Genomic DNA, 22368 nt, shown 5'->3' with positions numbered 1-22368 from the left:
TTTTCCCATGTATTTCAGTCAATTTTGTGTGTTGAGATCTGTTGCAGTGCTGCCCGTCTTGTTGCAAGGCATCAAGTACACGCTCCTGACGATGTGTAAAACCTTAGTTCCATGGTCTGTCTATTTGCAAGATATTAGACTGAAGAGTAAACCTATGAGGGAGATTTTAGGGGCCATGCTATTGACAAGACTCTGGAACCAATGGTTTATCTGTTTGGGAGGCCTTAGGGTTACCGGCCTGTCCATTTGCCAGACTGGTGTATGTACCTGTGTTTTGGAGGCTTTAGGCATACGGAGCTATCATTAGCAACTCTTTGTGGTCACCTTTCTCACTATTCACAAAGAAGGCATTACTGTCCATTTGCAAGGCTGTTTATATGTCATTATATGTATCTGCATGTTCTTCCTATTCGGTGTGTATATGCTCATCCCTTTTGGTATTTCTGTCTGTATCCATAGTCATTAGTTTTGGGATAGACTGGAGAGTTTCAAGTTGGTACAGAAGCATTTGATTGGGCATGTTTCGTTTGTTGATTGGGATTATTTCGTTTGTAAGTACGGATTCCTTGTACTAACACGCCGCCAGGTTGCTTCCTACAGATCACTCTCCTACATGTCAGGGCAGGAAGCACTCCACATCATGATTGATCGGGAAAGTGACGGCAAACAGTATCTGCTCAATCCTGTATATTGAAATATAAGACAGCCCGTCACTTCTGCAACCACCACAATGGTTGATTTATCTCCCTTGAATAGACCCTCTCTGACGTGAAAGCTGGCTAATTTACTGTGAAAGCACTTTCAATGAAGCTAATGAAATAACGTAAAGATGATATATTTGATTACATCAACAGGATTATTGAACATCAAGAAATATGCAAAAGATCTTAGCGTTTCCGAAAGTGTCTGTCACTTCCTGTCTCACGGATAGAAACTCCCGGGACTTTCAATTCAGGCTGTGAGTCGTAATGGTGGATGGAAGAGGTAAATCTTGATTGCAGTCTTCCTCTTTGCGTCTCGCAGCTGTCAACGAGCAGATTCGCTTCCGCAAAACATTGACCATAATTTGTTACAATTGAAAAATATACGAAATGATTGATGCCAGTGTCAAGTTGTAACTACTTTTTGTTCGGAAACATGATCAGCCCGTGAAAGATGATGCCTCCTTCCAATTACGCAGATTATCTAAACACTCACTTTAGGACAAGCAGCTTAATGCTTTGTAAACAGACGCTTTATCGAATAGTGTCCATGAATTCTCGTAATTGAAAGCTTTGTATGTTACTCATGTTCAAGCCTCGTTTTTTCTTCTTGATTTTTAAACAAAATTGTATCTTGCTTTTTCTCAAGTCATTAGTTTCATTGAACACAAGTGACCTACGTTTTATGCATGTTTTACGAATGCATTTAAAGCGCTTGAATTAAAGCAATCCTTTATTTTATTTCCGTTTAATTCACGGGTGAGGTCAGATCACAAAGAAAACTCTGTTGTAAATATTACATCATGTTGTTAGGTAATATCATATGCTGTATGTCTGACGTTCATGAGGGTAACGGTTGGAGCAGCTAGTTATCATAACCACTTTAGCAACGCCGTAAAGAGAGACAGACTGTTTTATTCAATATAAAGGCTCCATACTTGTTGTAGGGCGGGTAATAATGGGGATATGGCAGTTGTGAGGATGAACGCCGATGGAGAACATATTTGCTCATGCTCTCAGCCACATGCTTCACTTGGCAATTTTCGATATATATATATATACATATAACAAAATATATCTTGGTTTGGTATAACACAAGATGGCTTTAGTGTTATTAGCAGACATTTCTTTAGCAGATGAAAACGCTGCATATATATTGAATATATATATTATATAAATGCTGTTTATATTTTTAGAGAAGTATATATTAGCAATCCTATAACGCATAATGTGTAATACTGAGTTCTTAATACATAAATTGTTCTTAAATTCACTAACCGATCCTCACACAATGCTGAAATACACAAAAATGAAGTGACACAACAGTTTTCCGGATAACGTGTATTAGATAGATATTCAGATGGAATGTTTATTTCAACTTCACGAACATATCCGTCAAAAATTAGTTTTAGTCTTAAATATCCACAACTAGAACAAAGAGAACATTCATACCAAAGGCTTTTCTCACGTCGTAGATAAACAGAATGTAATATCATAAGAATGAAATGGGGGGAAAATGACACTCTGAAGACATGGAGGTTCTTTTTCTCAGTCAACGTTGCTCACCACAAGAAGTAGATATGTTCAACCAAAGGGGAGCAACTATCTGATCACTACCTGATTCTACATAAAATGTATTTACACCAACACTTCTTTAGACTTTCTCACGTACATTGAGGGAGGAGACATGTACAGAAAATGTTACAATATAGCCAATCGTAAATGCATGTGAACGCCAGTAACCTGCGTTGAGAGAAATTTAATCAAGTTCTGTAAAAAAAATGTTTATTGCTGGGTTACTCCTTTGACAAAAGTGTTTACTTTTTAGAATTCATTCAGGAGTGAGTGTTTACCTGCAAGCAAAGCTGCTGGGGTAGCCCCTGTAAACTAGACATCTGAAAAAGAATGGACGTTATTTAGATTCGTTAATCTAATGAAAAGAAATATGTTTATGTTTTTGTCCTTGCTGTGGAGTTGACCATTGAAATAACGGTGTGGTTGATTTTATTTAGAATGCATGAAAATAATAACTGCCAAAATGTTCTGAGAAACATGTTCATATACCGTAAAATACTACGTTATTAAGTACAAATTACCAAAATGATAATTTTGAAAAATCACATCTGGCACTTTGTTCATTATTGATACTAAACATCTCCCTATATACATATACAGATGATTTAGGTGAACGAAACCTGGGAAGGGTAGTCTGTTTATGTGTAGGAATGGTCAGGGAAGATTTTGTACTGTAACCTTTAAAGTTTGTTATTTAACTTGGAGTCGTTCTGGCATCATATTTTTCGAATAGCTCTTTTCTGAAGTTTAGGCGTTGAAAGTATTGCCGGTTTGACCCAGACTACTCAGGTCAGGAAGTACCTGCTGAAGATGCCCTGTACGTGCCTCAAAGACAACTCAACGGACTTGCCTCATTTGGGTCTATACCTTTTCATTGATGTCTGTGCGAAAGGGGAAGCCGTTTCTCATATGACTTGATTGACCAGTTGTCAGGCCCAGTTTGCTGCGTCTCACCGTACCTCGACGATGTTGGATGGTGTTCATAACATCACGGGTTCGTTGTTCATAAACCTGTTTTTACAGGGACTTCTGAATCCCATCGGGATAAAGACATAACAATATCACCACCTAAAAGTACTAGGGTGTGGAGTCATCTGTTCCTGGTCAGCAGGCACGTCCCAGATTGTATAAAAGGTACTGAGACCTAATTTGCTCAAATTAGACATCTACGTTCACAGGGCACACGAAAAGTTCATATTTTTGTAGTCTTGAACCCCGACGACGACCCTCAACACCGCCTCGACTACCTCAATTCTCAACATCCCCGTTTGCAGTTCACAGTGGAAGAAGAATCTGACAACAAACTCCCTTTCCTCGACGTCCTGGTACAGAAACAAGAAAACAAGCTCTCCAACACTGTCTACAGGAAACCCACTCGTACCGACCAATATCTCCACTTCACCTCCTATCACCCTCTGCGGTTTAAGAAAGGCATCATTTCCACCCTTACCCGAAGAGCCAAGAACATCTGCTCGACAATACAAGCCACAGAAACCTAACTAAACCACCTCCGCCATGTCTTCAACCACTATAACCAGTACCCCTAGAAGTTAGTTAACAACGTCATGAGATCCACCCTCAACCCACGAGATAAATCACCCTGTCAGCAATCATCACCCTTTGTAATAAGTATCCTGTCTGTCCCAGCAGTCAGCCACCAGATAAGACGACTACTTCAGCAGCAGGTATAGACGTTCTGTTCGAGAAAGGCAAGTCCATCCAAAACCTTCTCCAAACCACAGGCAAACCACCATCAACAACTAAAGAAGACCCCACAGGCGTAGTCTACCGGATCAATTGCCAGTGTGGAGACTCTTACATAGGTGAAACGTCCCGCCCTCTCCCACTACGAATTAAAGAACACAAAACTTCAGTCCAGAAAAAAGACTCCATAGTCGACCACACCCAAGCCAACCCTGACCATGCCATCCCTGACCATGCCATCCTTTGGAACAACATCCACATCCTGGAAACCAACCGAGCGGACTACAAGATTAGGAAAATTCTTGAAGCCATAAACATCCAACGCTTCAACCCCACCATGAACCGGGATCAAGGTTATTTTATCTCCTCGGTCTACCACCACCTAATTAATATCACCAGTAATCCACCAATACCTCGTGCAATTGGCTTTCATGCTCGCTTTGTGTGTTGTAATCACAACCAATCAATGCAATGTGTACATCAACTTACTCTCTTCAATTCACGATTACCATCTCAGTGTACATCAACTCATCTATTGTATAAACTCATTCTGCATATTGTTTTAATCACTATCACTCTGTACATCAACCTACTCTGCTCAAATCACTAATTAGCAATCCAATGCATATCAACCTTGTCAATTGTATATACTCACTATGCATCTATGTATATATTCTCCATGTTACAACTCTTTGTATCACTTGCTTGGTAACGGTATTAGTACCTATACCGTAACGTCGCACTCATTGCAACAAAGAAGTTGACAATCCATAGAACTTGGTTTTCCTTCATATATACAACTTCTAAAATGCCTACAGACAAAAATGACGAATGTAAATAAGTTCTTAATAGCAGGGCGTCCATTAACATTGCACATCCAAAATGTCAACCAGCTTATGCAATGCGGCCACCCACGAGAAAGAACAATTTGATATCACTGCAATACATCTGAAGAATGTATTGAGTCAGCAACGTGAATAAAATTGTTTTCAACGCTGTGTTGTCATTTACACCAAATGCAATCGGTTGTGATGCATGATTGAGACTGGTTATTCTCTGGCTCTTGACGTTTTATGTTCAGCTCAGTCCTCTCTATTCTTGCAATGTCGGCTAAAACATGGATACATGAGCTTGTTAGTCTCATGCTGGAAAAACATAGCATCTCGATCGTATGGACTAAGAAACTTGACGATCGCAGCCCAGGAAGCGAACAACTCAGGTTTGAAACTGTTCTGATGGTCGATCCCTGAAAGAGCTCGAGAACCTATGATTTTCAGAACTGCAAACTCATCCAACATTGTCGGGGATACCACAGAAGCGTCCCGTCTTATGTCTTCTATAGGGTTTCAGCCTGTCAACCTCTCAGGTCCGATACTCTGTTCCAAAACATTAATTCTGTTAATGCTGCAAAAATCAAAGTCATCCACTTGATCAATGTCGAATCTCAGCACATTGTCTTCTACTTCATTTCCACGAGTCTCTGATTTAAATGTGATCAACATCTGTATTCAGTTTGGCGACTTCCAACAGGCTCTTAAAATCGTAAATCCCATACTCTCAGTTGCCCTTTGGGCCTGTTTATATCAGTATGAACAATTCGTCACTCACACGCTGACATGTTACCATTGTTCATGTGATCCTTCTTATGCGTGAAACAATCATAAAGATAAGCAAGTTCAATTATTCTCCCAAGTTCCAGAATTATTCTTTATGTTTCTGTCTCTCAAATAGTAGAAATGGTTGTGTAGCCTTGTGGTTAAAGTGTTGGGTTGTCAGGCCGACAAACCAACGACCAGGATAAGACAACATGAGCACGATTGGGGAAGCCCATTTTTCATTCAACTATTGCTCATCACTATTTGTAAACAATTGTTTGTTTCTTGTATGATGCCGCACTCAACAATATTCCAGCTATATGGCGGCGGTCTGTAAATAATCGAGTCTGGACCAGACAGCCCAGTGAGCAACAGCATGAGCATCGATCTACGCAATTGAGAAACGATGACACTTGTCAATAAAGTCAGCGAGCCTGACCAACCGAATCCGTTAGTCGCCTCTTGCGACTCGCATGGGTTGCTGAAGACCAATTCGAACCCAGATCGTGACAGCTCCCCTTCTTAGAATAATCGTTTTAATCGTATAAATGACAGTGACATTTGCACTGCAAAGGTCAACGTATAGACTGATAAAAAGGAGATCTACTGACGTCACTTATGGAAAGGCCGATACCTTAGGGTAGATACACTCTTGCCTCTCAAAAACGACACCAAACACAATCGGCTTAACAAATCCCAGCAAACACAAATCGTATCCTCCATGACACCGGGTGTCACAAACATTATCCCACCATTCAGCCCAGGGTATGAGTTGAGATGACACCGATAAGCTGTCTGAAATGATTTCAAACTGTGTCAGTGGACAACATATTACTATTTGTGGAAGTATGTGCTCTCAGCTGTTTCATTCTACGTATTTGACATTTAATTCACGCCCTGTACATGCAAATAGTCTGCAAAAGGTTTTTGTTTTAATCTGCTAGATGGTCCATCTCTGACGTGTGATTATTGAAAGTGGGTTCCTATCTATTTGCAGTTACACCTGTGACGTCGTCTAATAGGACGTCATTTACATATGTCAACTACTCAGTATGAAAACATTAGTTGGTGTATGCATTAAGCGACAAGGGATTTACATTTTCGGTATTGTAAACTGTCAAATCGCAATCGGTGAGTAAAACTTGAACGATTAGCGAGAAATGGAAACTAAAGTAATAGTCTGAAAGCTTCTAGAATGTTCTCTAATAATGACGATGCATCATCCTTTATCTTCCACTCTTTTTAATAAAATATTCATCCAAACATCTCCCACAGGAATTTACCCTCCTCTGTGAAACATAACTTCAGGTACAAATATATACAAAGTTACCTGCTCTGAGTAAAGTTGTGAATACCGCAATTAAAGTAGAGTAAGGCATCTATGACGGTGTGTCATTAATAGGGTCAGTGTTTGTCTTGGTAGTTGTCAGCCATTCCTTCTCATTAGAGAAAGGGGCAGGTCTTAGCCATGATTAATCGGAAATCAAAAGGAAACAGTCTCTCCTCGTCTTCTCTGTCTCCTCATTAGCCTGTGATGCTGATCCGCTCACCCCGCGTCCGCTGTAGTCTCTCATGAATCCCTCATGGAGCCGGGCCACTGTGTTAATGTGTCTGAACATGTACGTTTAGCAACTCCTGGTACGTCTAGCAGCTATGTGCATCGGAGTGCCTCACCGTTGGTCTTCGTGCACCTGTAGCAACAGCATTACGTTCATATCTGCAGCCAGTTCGATTCGTTGTCGTGTGCATGTATTCAAGTCAACTGAGTGTGTGTCGAGATCTGTTGCAGTGCTGCTTGTCTTGTTGCCTTGGGTACATGCTCCTGACGATGTGTAAAAGCTTAGTTCCACGGTCTATTTGCAAGATTTTAGACTGAAGAGTAAACCTATGTGGGAGATTTTAGGGGCCATGCTATTGACAAGACCCTGGAACCAATGGTTTATCTGTTTGGGAGGCCTTAGGGTTACCGGTCTTTCTGTTTGCCAGACTTCAGGCCTAATGGTGTACGTACCTGTATATTGGAGGCTTTATGCATACGGAGCTATTTATTAGCAACTTTCTGTAGTCACTTTTCTCACTTTACACAAAGAAGGCATTACTGTCCATTTGCAAGGCTGTGTATATGTAATTATTATGTATCTGCATGTTCATCTTAGTCGGTGTGTATATGTTTATCCCTTTAGGTATTTCTGTCTGTATTCATAGCAATGTTTTTTGTAAGACTGGAGAGTTTGCAAGTTGGTACAGAATGATTGGGCATGTTTCGTTTGTCGAATGGGAATATTTGTACTCACACACTGCCAGGTGGCGTCCTACAGATCACTCCCAGCCATTGTACTTTCTCATAGCCTCGGTCTTCTACATGTCAGGACAGGAAGCACTCCACATCATGAATGATCGGGAAAGTGACGGCAAACAGTGTCTGCTCAATCCTGTATATTGAAATATATCACACTTGTTGACAGGCCGTCACTTCTACAACCACCACAATGGTTGATTTATCTCCCTTGAATAGACCCTCTCTGACGTGAAAGCTGGCTAATTTGCTGTGAAAGCACGTACAATGAAGCTAATGAAATAACGCAAAGATGATATATTTGATTATATCAACAGGATTATTGAATATCAAGAAATCTGCCAAAGATCTTAACGTTTCCGAAAGTGTCTGTCACTTCCTGTTCCAAGTGAGGGGTTTTCTTCTCAAGAATTAAAAAATCCCCGGACTTCAGGTTGTGTGCCGTAACAGTGGTTGGAAGAGGTAAATCTTGATTGCAGTCTTCCTGTTTGCGTCTTGCAGCCGTCAACGAGTAGATTCGCTTCCGCAAAACATTGACCATAATTTGTTAATTGACTATACGAAATGATTGATGCAAATGTCAAGATGTAACTACTTTTTGTTCGGAAACATGATAAGCACGTGAAGGATGGTGCCTCCTTCCAATTACTCAGATTATTTAAACACTCACTTTAGGACAAGCAGTTTAATGCTTTGTAAACTGACGCTTTATCGAATAGTGTCCATGAATTCTCGTAATTGAAAGCTTTTTTATGTTACTCATGATCAAGCCACGTTCTGTTTCCTTCTTGTTTTTTGTAGGGGATTTTGTGGGTGTTTTCTTTGGTGAAACATTCGGTGGGCCAAATTGTATCTTGCTTTTTCTCAAGGCAGTAGTTTGATTGAACATAATTAGGAAGTGTCCTAAATTTTATGTATGTTTTACGATTGCATTAAAAGCTCTTGAATTCAGGTTTAATTCACGGCATGTCAGTTAATATTGGTGTGACTATGGGTTTGGTGACATTGACGTGAAGTGTCCTCTGTCCTCTAACTATCGCAATACCAGCGGCAAGGAATGGTAGTATCTCACATCAAAGAGAATGAATGAATGAATGATGCTCTATGCCACGTCATCAAGTTTCCATCTATCCGAGGTCAGATCAAAAAGAAAAGTTTTTGGAAATATCGTATCATGTTGTTAGATAATATTATAATGCTGTTTGTCGTTCAAGAGGGTAACTGTTGGTGCAGCTAGTTGTCTTTATCATTACCAGTTCAGCAACACCTTACGACCACGATGGTGATAAACCCATCATCAATATATAGGCCATAAATATACAATCAGAATAAACTGAACATTGCATAGTTCTCAAGATTCTGGTAGTCTGCACAACGTTTATGCAAGCGGCAGATAGTATTTGACATGAAGCCTTCTCCAAATAGCTAATGCAAAACTTCTGCCAATGGTTAACTATGACTTTCCATAAGGCTTTAATGATTTTACTTATATCTTCCATGATGCACTAGTAGCTAAAGCAGTAACAATTTCAAGCCATCACATGTATTAATTTCATTCGCTGATTGGAAGAAACCATGTACAGCACTAAATTTTCTTTGTTGCACAAAACGTGAGCATATACAGAATATTGGCTGGACATGAAAAGTGTAACCAAACATGAATTTGATCGGTCATAGCATTTTACGAATTTTTATTGAGGTGTAATTTGATTTGAGTTAATCCGCTTTGGTAATTCAATGAGGCTTCGTTTGTAACGCCTCAGTAACACTGCATGTAATCTACTATTTGCAGAAGCTGTGGTAGAAAACGTTCCCAGTACTCCATGCTTGTTGTTCACGTGTGTGAACCTCCTATACAAACATGTCAGGACCATGGACTGGCATTTCTAAGGGCTTGCTGTAATGGGTTCTCATTAGACATTGCGAAGAGTACATATTAGATGTTTTTTTTATCAAACTTTCTGAAATGCTGTTTTTGCTAATGCAGTACTGGTCATAGAGCTACCAATTACACACCATTTGTTGTACAAGCAGATGGACTGATAGTTGTAAATGTTAGCGTTAGTTGTTACCCCGCGAAAACTCGGAGGATTGGGAAACGGGAATAGTAGCAGCAGCAACAGTAGTAGTATAAGGATAAGGAGGAGGACGAGAGGGAGGAGGAGGTGGAGAAAGAGGAAGTTGTATGTCTTTTGTCTTACTAACTGAAAATGTTGATACCTGAAGACCAACTAGCAGACTAGCCAGGCTTCCATTCTAATGCAATGTGTTTATTGACCAATTAATGATGTTCGAGGATGTTGAACTGACCCTTAGTACTGCATTCTAATTCAGCTTAGTATGTAACATGAGTTCTGATTGGTCAATGCTATAAATTTCCGAACGTATAATCAGCATATACGGTCGCAATTTGTAAACCGATTCACCAAAACCTTTGAATGTATTTCTACACAATTGGGGTAACGCTGTTTTTCAGGTCATTGTCATTTGTAGAAGCCCTTGGCCAATTAACTCCCATATCCAGCTAAAATGGGTGGAATGTGTGTTAACAAAAGACAAAACAGTATCATAAATTTAATTTTAAGTTCAAACGACTTACTCGCAACGGCCTGTTGACCCAACACTGTTAGATCATGAAACAAGATTTATGACGTCATTATGGGGGTCATCACGTCATCTGCTGTGACGTCATTTGACAACAGAAACAGTTACTGATAATGGCCCGTAGTTGAGGAATCAGCGGGCCGCTCATTTCTGATAACTAGAGATTGGTTTTATTATAATTACGTCCATTTTATCTATAACACTATGATTTATTCATCATTGTCAGATTTCGACAGTCTGCACATAATAAACGTGTTGAAGTTTGAAAAGGGAACTACTTTTTCTGGCGATGTTGTATGTTCAAGGAGTGATATGATTAACCTTTGACCTAGAGGAACTTTGATCTGGTTAAATAATGAATTTCTGTCACGAAAAAAACTGCGTAAAACGAGTTGAATTACGCGTCGCCGATATAACTAAATTTGCGGCTATATAACCACCGGTATACGTCCCCAATTCGTCAAACACAGTACAGTTATCCCCTAATTCATGACTCAGAGGTATCCCGACGACGCTGGCCATTGCCCATCCTTTATCAGAAATCTGGAACCATGCATTCAGAGGGCGATATCCTCGACAGATTGGTTGCAGCACTGGCATTGCACATTTGGAGCCGCTGCATTCTATTTCGTATGCTATATGCTCATTAGATGCCATAAATAAATCGCTCGCTAGGTTTTTTTTCATTGAAAGAACTCTTTTGACTTGCTACATGTTTAATTGGTGTAAAATATTGAGGCAATCTAAATGGAATTGCTATGGTCCAGGCAAATAACATTTACATGTACATGTTGATTGTAGCAGATTCACTGTAGCGTCCTCAGCAATATGGCTTCAATTGGGTATTTTTAAGATGAGGCTGATTTGGTCATAATAAGTCATAAACACATGACTGTTATTCACAGTTGGAGAATTGATTACTTGTCAATTGTCGTCGTGGTTGCGAGTGTTATAAATTCAGCTGGGTGATTATTTTGGTTTGGGGTTTAAAAACACATATGTGAATTCTTCGAGACTTCATGTGTGGCTGTTTACGTGATTGACAGTTGAACAAGGTATTGGACAAAGTGACTGACAACCCATCAGAGGAACATATTGTCGGGGGGAAATAAATGACAGGAACCAAAATGTCCTGACCAGCTGATGGGTTCTAGAACCGACTGAAGTATCACATACTTGAGATTCGGACTGTGTTTTTGACGTCAATAAAATGGGCCAAAAAAACCGCAGAGTGCTCTATAAACAATATCCACATTGCCTCTTCTTGTGATGATGTCTTGGGTAATTTGGAAAATTTCAGTTCAATTAGGTAAAAATTAGTTATAAGCAAAGTGCTAACTCAGGTTATCAGATTATCTCGTCACGAGATCATAACCTACTGATTTTAATTGAAAAATACACGTTTGAAGAGAACATAATGATAATGATTGAAAGATGCGAGTTTCTGTAATTACCTGTAAACACAGAAATATGGATCTTGAGTGAACTAATTTGTCTGCAATTTCGAACACATAAATATTTATGCTTTGAAATAACCTCCTCAGCATATGAATGATTCAAGAATAACGTCCTATAACTGAAAACATAGATATCTTCATGCCATCAAAACATGACAAATTATTTCATGCTTTGAAATAAATATTGATGATTTAAGGATACCGGTTCTGGAAACTGTATGTCATCAAAATCCTGCTCTATCTTGGACATCACATATATACTCATGGAAACGAAAAGGGAACGCATGAAAGTACAAGTGTTCCTTTATTCTTTTCCAGAATTTCACCAACAGTGCAATACGAAACTTGTGAAGAAAACTGGAAAATAATAAAGGAACACTTGTTCTTTCAGGTGTTCACTTATTCGTTTCCATGAGTATATTTTGAAAGATTCTTTCTTTACCTTTAATGTCTGCCATTATATTTCTGTGATCACAATTTCTGTTTGTTCATTTGTGGTTTTCATTCCTTACTCCATCCATCGAGTCACTTTAGTCTTGGTATAACACAAAATATATCTTGGTTTGGTATAACGCAAGATGGCTTTAGTGTTATTAACAGACATTTCTTTAGAGGATGAAAACGCTGCATATATACTGGAGAATCCTATTTGTGCTACACGTCCACAGCCTCTTGATTACGGTGTGGCAGCATATGCGGACACACAAAATTAGCGTAGTCTGTGAGTTACCTTTTACCACTTGAGAACAGGTAGGTGCATAATCGGGCTATTCCTGTAATAGAATTAAGGCAGATTTTGGCTGCTGTGGGCGAGTTATGACGCCCACGGACCACCACGAATCAATGATGGAAATTTTCAAGTGTGCTATGCCTTGTAACACCATGGACTGCCATTCTTCTGTAAATTTAAAGGTCCACAGAGAAATCCAAATGTTCTCGTTTTATACATAAATTATTTATAAATATATATTTTAAGAGAAGTATGTTTTAGCAATCCTATAACGCATAATGTGAGATACTGAGTTCTTACTAGAAAAATCTTTCTTAAATTGTATTTAGATGTATTTAGCTATTATAGGAAATGTACAAATGACTGAATGCTTTTAGATTTTCAATACTTATTTATAAACAGAATAATTTATACAAAAAAAGAATTATTGAAAGTGAAGTTAGTTGATGATGATACATGTACATTTTGCAAAACGCCTCAGAAGATATATCACATGTCTTCTTTGAATGTCAATTTGTTCGGAACTTTTGGGTTAAAGTTGAAGAATTCCTTAATAATAAGCTCCAAACCAATATGACACTATCTAAATTAATCATTATGTTGGGACTGCCCTCAAATAACCAAGTAGTAAATCACATTTTACTGCTTGCAAAAAGATTAATCTATACTTCAAGCCTTAAACAGCAAGATATATCTTTTGCAGAATTTCTCAAGTAACTTAAAGACATATGCTATATCGAAAGGTTTATTGCAATGAAAAACAATAAATTTAGTTGTTTTACTAGGAAATGGCAACACTTAGATACGGTACTCTGACATTTTAATTTAGCACATATGCAATTTGACCTACTCAAACTATTGTGTCCACTACAGTAATAATATTACAAACTAACTTCTATTTATCTATATATGTACACCCTCATATGTGTATACAATTTTGTACTAACTTGATGATGTAAATGCCAACACATGTCACTCTTCTGTCTGTACATGCAACTTGAAATGGAATAAAAAAAGACCGTAAAAAAATAGTAAAATAAATCTAACATTCTGCTTCACCATCTTCCACAATCTGGAATGTTTAAGATGCATGGTCTAGAAACGAATTCATGTGTTGCTGAACCTACTTCATTAGGACTTAATCATAAAAACAGAATACCCCAATGGTTAGTCATTAACATGAAAGAAGCCGGTAAATCCAACTCAACAGTTTGGGAAGGATTGATTCTATTTTAGAGACGTTTCCAATATACAGATCTAAATTGTTTCATATGGGAAACCAGCCAGAAGGAGTCCAATGCGGTGAGTTTAGAAAGCCAGCAAACCTTGACGGAAACGGTATATCAGGGAAGAATGGAAACACAGCAGGGTACGGTCCGGAGTCGAAATTGTTTTACTTACATTAGACAGAAAAAAGTCCTAAAGTCACATGGAACTGAGGCCATGGAAATCTCTGACGAACTAAAATTCGGAAGACCAATCTCAGTGTCCAGACAGGTACTGTTTCTGCCATAAGCACATTTTTCATGACATCTTTGTTTGTTGGTTTGATCGATTGTTTTACGCAAAACACCAACTTTCCAGCCATATGGCAGCGGTCTGAAATTAATCGATTCAGGACAATTTTGTCAAACCGGCGTGAATGACATCCACGTTTGAATTCCTTTCATGTCAAGAAAAAGTCGAGGACACGGGAAGCCAGTTCAACAAACAATGAATTCTTTAAACATCAAATCTGAATAGTTACAGGAGTGAATATTCACAACCGTTTTATATTAAACAAATGTTTGATAAATAAAATGATATATTGATTTATTACCCACGTGGTCAACGTATGGGTTGCATACTAATCTCATACGTCACACGAGTGTCGTAACGACTTGACCTGAGATTTTAGCGATTTGATTGGATAACCGATGACCTCTCAATTAGGTCACGTTGTGTCGGAACTACTTTTTCATTCATAACAAACACGTGAATTCATTCATTCTACAACTTATATGCATTGTGGGAATGTAAACATTGCGAACGTTGCCGTATCGCTGTCGAACTGAGACAATATATGCGTCGAAAAACGTAAACACAAAGTTTCCACCAGTGATGTTAGCCGAGAGAAGCAACTGCAAACTAAGAAACGGGGTGCCACGGAATAGTTTAATGTAGGAGGCCGTACGAGGCGATGACAACTGACATGCATCGTGACGTCGATTACCAAGGGGGCAGACGAGCAAGGCGTAGTGACGTCATTTCAGTGTGACGTCATGCAAAAAGCGTACTACAGAACAAAATTCTTCCGCAACCTCTTTATGAAATTAACCGGTGTCGGTTTGAAACCATAACAATAACAAAAATACGCTATTTTGTCAATTTAAGGCATGTAAGACGTGGGTAATAAATAAAATACCACTCTCGGTCTCATAACATACGAATTATACGAAACTCGTTTCGTATGTCATGAGACCTTGTGTAGTATTCTCTATCTACGTCCATCAGCTCTTACTGAAGAAAAGAGTCGTTGAGTGGACGTTCTGCACTTCTCATTTATGACACACAGTCATGGTCCATGTATGATATCATGATAGCTGCACTGAATAAAGTGATTTGTTTATAGTACATTACAGAGAAATAAACGCAATAATGATAATTGGATCAGATCAATTAGTTGTGCTCTGGTTATCTTTCGAAACTATTCAGTAAGACGGAACGCGTATGGAGAACCCAAGTATGATATAGATTCCGCGTCCTCTTTGCTTGTGGTATGAAACAACCAAAATGGGGATCGGGTTGTTAACCCCCTTGATTTGGTTAAATGTGTGTCATCGTAACGTTAATGATGCCGTTCCCAGTGCCTATTTGCCAATGTCTTTCTATATGGCCTCGGGAGGTGTCGAAGCCTAGTGGTTATAAGCTCGTTCTTCACCCAGGTTCGATTTCCTAGATAGGTACAATGTGTGAAGCACATTTCTGGTGTCCACTGCTTTGATATTGCTGAAATATTCCTAAATGCGACCTTAAAACATACTCACCTACTCACCTTCCCACTCATTCACTCACTCACTCATTCACACTCCCACTCACTCGGCCAATGTCATGTATAGCTATGCTTTTGCAGACCCAAGTCATATTCCTATGACTCTTTGCTCTTCTTCCTGACATCAAACGCTCGACAATCATTTCTCTCCATGATCCGCCGAAACAAGTTTAATTCATCGTAAAATGAAAAATACCTGCGGAAATGTGGGATGACACCAAGTTTTCGCCAAACAGGTAAGAATGTCCTACCCAATCGGTAGTACCCGTTATTCATAAATATTCATATTAGCATAAAAAAGTAAGTGTTTATTTATTGTCTTACTCAGCACAATGTTCCTGCCACACGATGTCGGCCTGTAAACGCTCTTTTGAAACTAATTCCGAAAACTAGCCAGTGCTCCTTTCACGAGAATGCAGCTGGATTCTTCATTGCTGACAGCTGACTTTCCCGTTATATTTACATCTGCCCTTACTAGTCACGTCCCATGTACACATGTTCCACTCCCCGGGGCATTTGACCAGACCGCCAGAGGAGGGGAACTATTAACACAGAGGTATCGGATAATCTGACAGGGCCATGAACACCATATAATGCATCTGCCAGTGGACATAGCAGGTTGAGAAACTTCCGGAATTCGATGAGCTTATCCATTAGCCCACCACTTCGCAGATGACCATTGCCACCATCTGTACCTTAGAAACAGACAACCCAACTCTTCATCCTGTCGCCCCGGTCTCCAAACCCTTATTCGAATCAAATTTAGGCTTCGTAATATCCTTCTGACGTTTCCTTTGGCGCTGAAGTCGATCTTGTCGCTGTTTCATTTGAGAGTGTTATTCCTGAGGGAGGATTCGATGAAGGAATAATTCCTGGAAAATTGATCTGGCTAATTCACAATGGTTATTAGACAACACTGAACACAGGGGAATGTACGCATTGATCCTAATGAGACTTGAGAATCAGTTAATAACCATGCCAAATCTCGCTTTGCAAACATAGTTCCACCCAAGTGGTGACTTGTGGCATGGACAGTCGCCGTGTTGTCTCCGTGAACAGAATTACACATTTGGTGCACTATATTATATGATGATATTCGGGCGTATCGGTTTCCTAGATATAGAAACTGAAGTGTCCTCATGTACTAGTGTGTAACATGTGGGCAAATACAATATAACTATTCCTGAATATGTTTATATTAAGTGTCTGTTGTCATGGACCGACCACTGACCAATGTCATGGAATTTTTAGCTTGTTAGAACCAGGTCCCAAGAAAGGCTAGGACAGACTTGTTCTTTTAACAGCAAAGTTTATGAGGATACAATTATCTATTATGAAACCCGATCCTGCACTATTTTCGTATTTTCCAGAACGAAGTATTTTTAAATTCAGAATAATCTTATTACAGCTACTTACTCTTAGGTGAGCGAATAACGCCTACCTCATACTAAACCATTACCAGACATGTGGGGAATCCAATTAAGAACTGATCCCCAAAACCCATGCTTGTTGTATGAACTTGTCGTGAGGCTGTGAAACGATTGCGTATCATCAGTGTGTTGAGTAACAGATTTGCATGGTTCAGTTAAATATTTCCACACATATGTACAGTATTAAACAACGCTCGGTGCGAACATCATTTAGGAAATGAGGCACTGTTGTTTTTAGAAACACTGACAAGTAAAATATACTAGAACTCAAATGTACAATTTATCACAATGTTGAATTAAACACAAAGTAATCTACCAAAAATCAATTATAGGACGGATGCAACAGTCGCTTTAGTCTGCACTCCCTGTAAATTTACTTTATTCATCCCATTGGTAATACAGGTGGTTCACAGCTGTAGAACGTGCAAAGAAAGCTCACAAGATTTCTCAATTATAAGAGGAGTACAGACGTCAAATAAAACATACCACTGTTATCTGCCAAACAGAGAGAAAGGGACATTGATACAATGCTGTTAATAAGAGTCAGGCATGATGCCGTCCCTATGTGGTCCCTGGATCAAATCTGTCCCCATCACCTCCAAAATAGTCTTAGGAGTATCTTAAGATTCCGGATCAGAATTGGTCTCTACCAATCTGTGGTGGTCACAAGAAGTGAAGTGATGGATTGTATGTCCTCGTACTCAGACTGACAAACAGTAGACAGACAAACCACGTTTCATGTTTGTTAACGAATATTATTGTTTGCGTATATTTCATTTGAGGATAATGTACATCATCTGAAACAGTCGCCCCAAGATACATAAACCATATCACTCGAAACAGCGTCAACATTGAATACTCGGGCCCCTAGACCTCTTTGGAGGATCACTTTGACACCGGAACATCGACGTCTAAATATTACTCCTAACAATAGCTTAATGACGTCATATATTGGCGTGTCTGATTGTTTCTGTTAAATCAATGCTTAGTAACTTTATTTGTTATGTATACTGTCACCACAAACTAACGTAGAGAGAGATACACTGACGAATTCAAATGTACAACTATCCAGTTTCTAAAAGGTTCTGAATACGGAGCTTAGTCCTTTCATAACAAACAGTTTTTTCATCAATAACGCAGACAGGTTTCACTGTTAGCGCTGCCCAGCCGTAAGGTATTAATTGAGCCATACTTTGCTGGTGTATATTGCGTCATTCTTATTGTTAAGCTAACAATACAGGATGTTAATCTTCAAAAAGGATGTCATCTCTTGTCGATTGAAGAACCCATTAGCTATATATGGGCGTAATGGTTGTCAGTCAGCCATTCCTATAAGTTTCACTTTTACTCCCAATGGCCTCAAACGACACTGGTTATCATACTGCGTTGGGGTTTTATTTTCTATTTTTTTCCACCTTCATTCTAGGTCGCGTCCTTTTCAATCTATAATCCTCTTATGTAATTCTCGTCAAGAAAATACAGATATGCATAATTTTGCTAATGATCTTTCAAACACTCGAGGGTCATCGATAGGAAAGAGATCATTACTGTTCATGTTCACCGTGGCTGTAACATATGCTTACTGTTCACCGTGGCTGTAACACAGCTTACTGCTGAGAACCTACACAGTTACTGTTACATGTACTGTGGACAAGGACCCGTCCAAACTAAAAGCCGTTCCAGCTGGATCTGAAAATACATCCAAACCATCCTTCGACTCAGCACTGTGTAGGCATCAACAAAGTAGTACAAATAGTCACCCATCTTCCACTTTGTTAATTATATGTACTTATACTCTGTAACATCATTTGTATACATCACGTTGGTCGTATAGAGTAAGTTAGGACAACAACTAATTGATCTGATCAAAATGGCGTTTATCATTTGGATCACTGCCCCATGTATAGAACGACGTTGTTATTTCATCTATAATGTACTATAAACAAATTCCTTTATTCAACAGAGTGCAGCTATTAATGATATACATGCACAACCTGACTTTGTGTTAAAAGTGAGGAGTGTAGAACGTCCAACTGCAATCGATCACATGGACCCTTTCTTGGGTAAAAGCTGAAGGAAAACAACACTTTTCTAGGGTTGATCTCCACCACTTTTAGGAACGTGCTTTGTGCTTACATTTACATTAGAACTTTATATTGTTTTATTCATCAAATATTTGTTTTATATAAAACGTCTGTGAATATTCATTTCTGTAACTTTCTAGATGTGATATTTGAAGAATTCAGTGTTTGTTGAACCGGTTTCTCATGTACACGACCTGAGAGTAGGGCTTTTACTTGACATGAAAGGAATTCAAATGTCAATATCATTCACCCTTGCTTGACAAAATTGTCCTGAATAGATTAAGTTCAGACCGCCGCCATATAGCGGTAAAGTTGGTGTGGCGCGTAAAACAATCCATCAAACCAATAAACCAACAAACACTGATGTCATGAAAAAACTGCTCATGGCAGAAAAAGTACCTGTTTGGATACTGGTCTTCCGAAATTTACTTCTTCAGATATTACATGACCTCAGTTCCATTTGACTTCAGAATTGTTTTCTGTCTAATGTAAGTAAAACAATTTCGGGTCAGGATCATACCCTGATATACCGTTTCCGGCAAGGCGTGCTGGGTTCTAGGTTCACCGCATCAGACTACATCAGGCTGGTTTCTTAAATGAAGCAAATTTTGATCTGTATATAGGAAACGTCTCTTAAATAACTTCCTATTAATACTTCCAACCAAAACTTTTAAGGGGGATTTACCTGCTTGTTTCATGTTAATGACTTACCATGATGGTATTGTTATTTATAACTCATTCCTAATGAAGTAGGTTCAGCAGCAGATGAATTCGTCTCCAGTTTTAATTTGTAGACCATGCATCTAGACCATTCCAGATTGAGGAAGACAGTGAAGCAACATGTTCGGTCTTTCTTCTCTGAAAGAAAAATAACTTGCTTGTGTCCGTCAATTCAGCTTGTTGTCAAACTTGAAAAGATGTCTTGGCGAAGATTAACGTCTCTTCAAAACTAAACTTCAAGTTTGTCCGAGATTTGAAAGACTACGAAGGCTTTTAGATGCTGTTTTAAGATAGCATTTTCAATGTGAAGCATTAGAAGGGTGATCATTATTCTTTTTTCAAATCAATTTTAATATTTCAGCAACAGAAGTCACATCATGCAGATAGCAATTTCTGTTCTACGTGCACTGCTGTTAAATCACTCCGGAAAAATAATCATCAAAATGAGTCAAAGAACACGGACAGAAGAGAGTCTAAAGAAGTGTTGGTGTAAATAAATTGAATGTAGAATCAGGCAGTGGTATGCTACACTTTGTTTGACAACATATTCACTTCTTGTGATGAGCAACGTTTATTGAGAGGAAGATTTCATGTCAAGAACCTTCAGACTGTCGGTTTCTCTTTCATTCTTATGATATTATATTGTAGCTGTTTATCTACGAGGTAAGAAAAACGTTTGGTATGAATATTCTCTTTCTTCTGTTTTGTTATAGATCTTTGAGACAAAATCTATTCTTGACGAACATATTGGTTAAGTTGAAGTAAAAATTCTATCTGTTGACACACGTGATGAGGAAACCGTTTTGACACCCCATCATTGTGTTTCTTCACATTATGCCAGGATTGCTTTGTGAATTTAACAACCATTTTTGTAGGGAGGTAGTAGTGGTTAAAGCGTTCGTTCGTCACGCCGAAGACCCGGGTTCGATTCCCCACAAGGGTACAATATGTGAAGCCCATTTCTGGTGTCCCCCGCCGTGATATAGCTGGAATATTGCTAAGGCGGCGTAAAACTAAACTCACTCACTCAACAATTTGTATATTAAACTCTCTATTACACATGATGAAATAAGAGTTTGAAATGACAAACATATTAGCTCACTCAAGATCCATATTTCTGTTTTTACAGGGTCATTACAGAAACTCGCATTTTGAATCATTACTATATCCATGTATTATTCAATTGAAATCATTAGGTTATGATCTCGTGACTAGATAATTTGATAATCTGAGTCAGCACTTTGCTTATAACTAACTTTAACCTAATTGAACTGAAATTTTCCAAATTTCCCAGTAATTCATCACAAGAAGAGGTCATGTGAATGTTGTTGTGTGGTTTTGGGCCCATTTTATTGACGTCAAGAACACAGTCCGAATCTCAAGTATGTGATACTTTTAGAACCCATGAACTGGTCAGGACATTTTGGTCATGTCATTTATTTCAAATATTCCCCTGACAATATGTCCCTCTGATGAACAGTCAATCACTATGTCCATAGTTCAACTGTTAATCGTGCAAATAGCTAGATGTATTTTTAAACCAAAATCAAAATAATAACTGCTGAATTTATAACACTCGCAACCACGAGGATAACTGACAAGTAATCAATTCTCCAACTGTGAATAACAGTCGTGCCTTTTAGACTGACTGACTGACTGACTGAGTTTGGTTTTACGCCGCTTTTAGCAATATTCCAGCAACATCACGGCGGGGGACACCAGAAATGGGCTTCACACACTGTACCCATGTAGGGATTCGAACCCAGGTCTTCGGGATGACGAGCCAACGCTTTAACCATTAGGCTACCCCACCGCCCCCGTGCATTTTAGAATTATGACCAAATCAGCATCATCTAAAAAATACCTAATTGAAAACATATTGCTGTGGACGGCCAAGCGATATCTGCTGCAATCACCCGCATGTAAATATTATTTGCATGGACCACAGCAATTTCATTATAACTAGATTGCATCAATATTTTACAACAATTAAACATGTGAAAAGAGCCCAGTCAGTCAAAAACAAAACCCACAAGGGATTTGTTTATGGCATCTTATGAACATGTAGCACACGAAATGGAATGCAACTGCTCCAAATATTCAATCCCAGTGCTGCAACCAATCTGTCGAGGATATCGTCCTTTGAATGTATGGTTCCAGATTTCTGATAAAGGCAAAACAAAAGATGGCAATGGCCTGAGCCGTGGGGATACCTCTGAGTCATGAATGCAGTACTTAGGATCAGTTCAACCTAGAACATCACTAATTGATCAATAAACATATTGCAATGTTATTGTTAGGCACGTTGTAATTAGTATGGAAGCTTCGCTCGTCTGCTGGTTTGTGGTCTTCAGAGATCAACATTTTCAGTTAGTAAGACAGAAGACATACAACTTCCTCTTCCTCTACCTCCTCCTATTGCTACTGCTACTAGTATTCCC

This window comes from Haliotis rubra, unplaced genomic scaffold (genome assembly GCF_003918875.1).
Source record: "Haliotis rubra isolate DU_JTF1 unplaced genomic scaffold, ASM391887v1 Scf266, whole genome shotgun sequence".
Taxonomy (NCBI): Eukaryota; Metazoa; Mollusca; class Gastropoda; order Lepetellida; family Haliotidae; genus Haliotis; species Haliotis rubra.
This window is presented reverse-complemented; position numbering follows the sequence as displayed.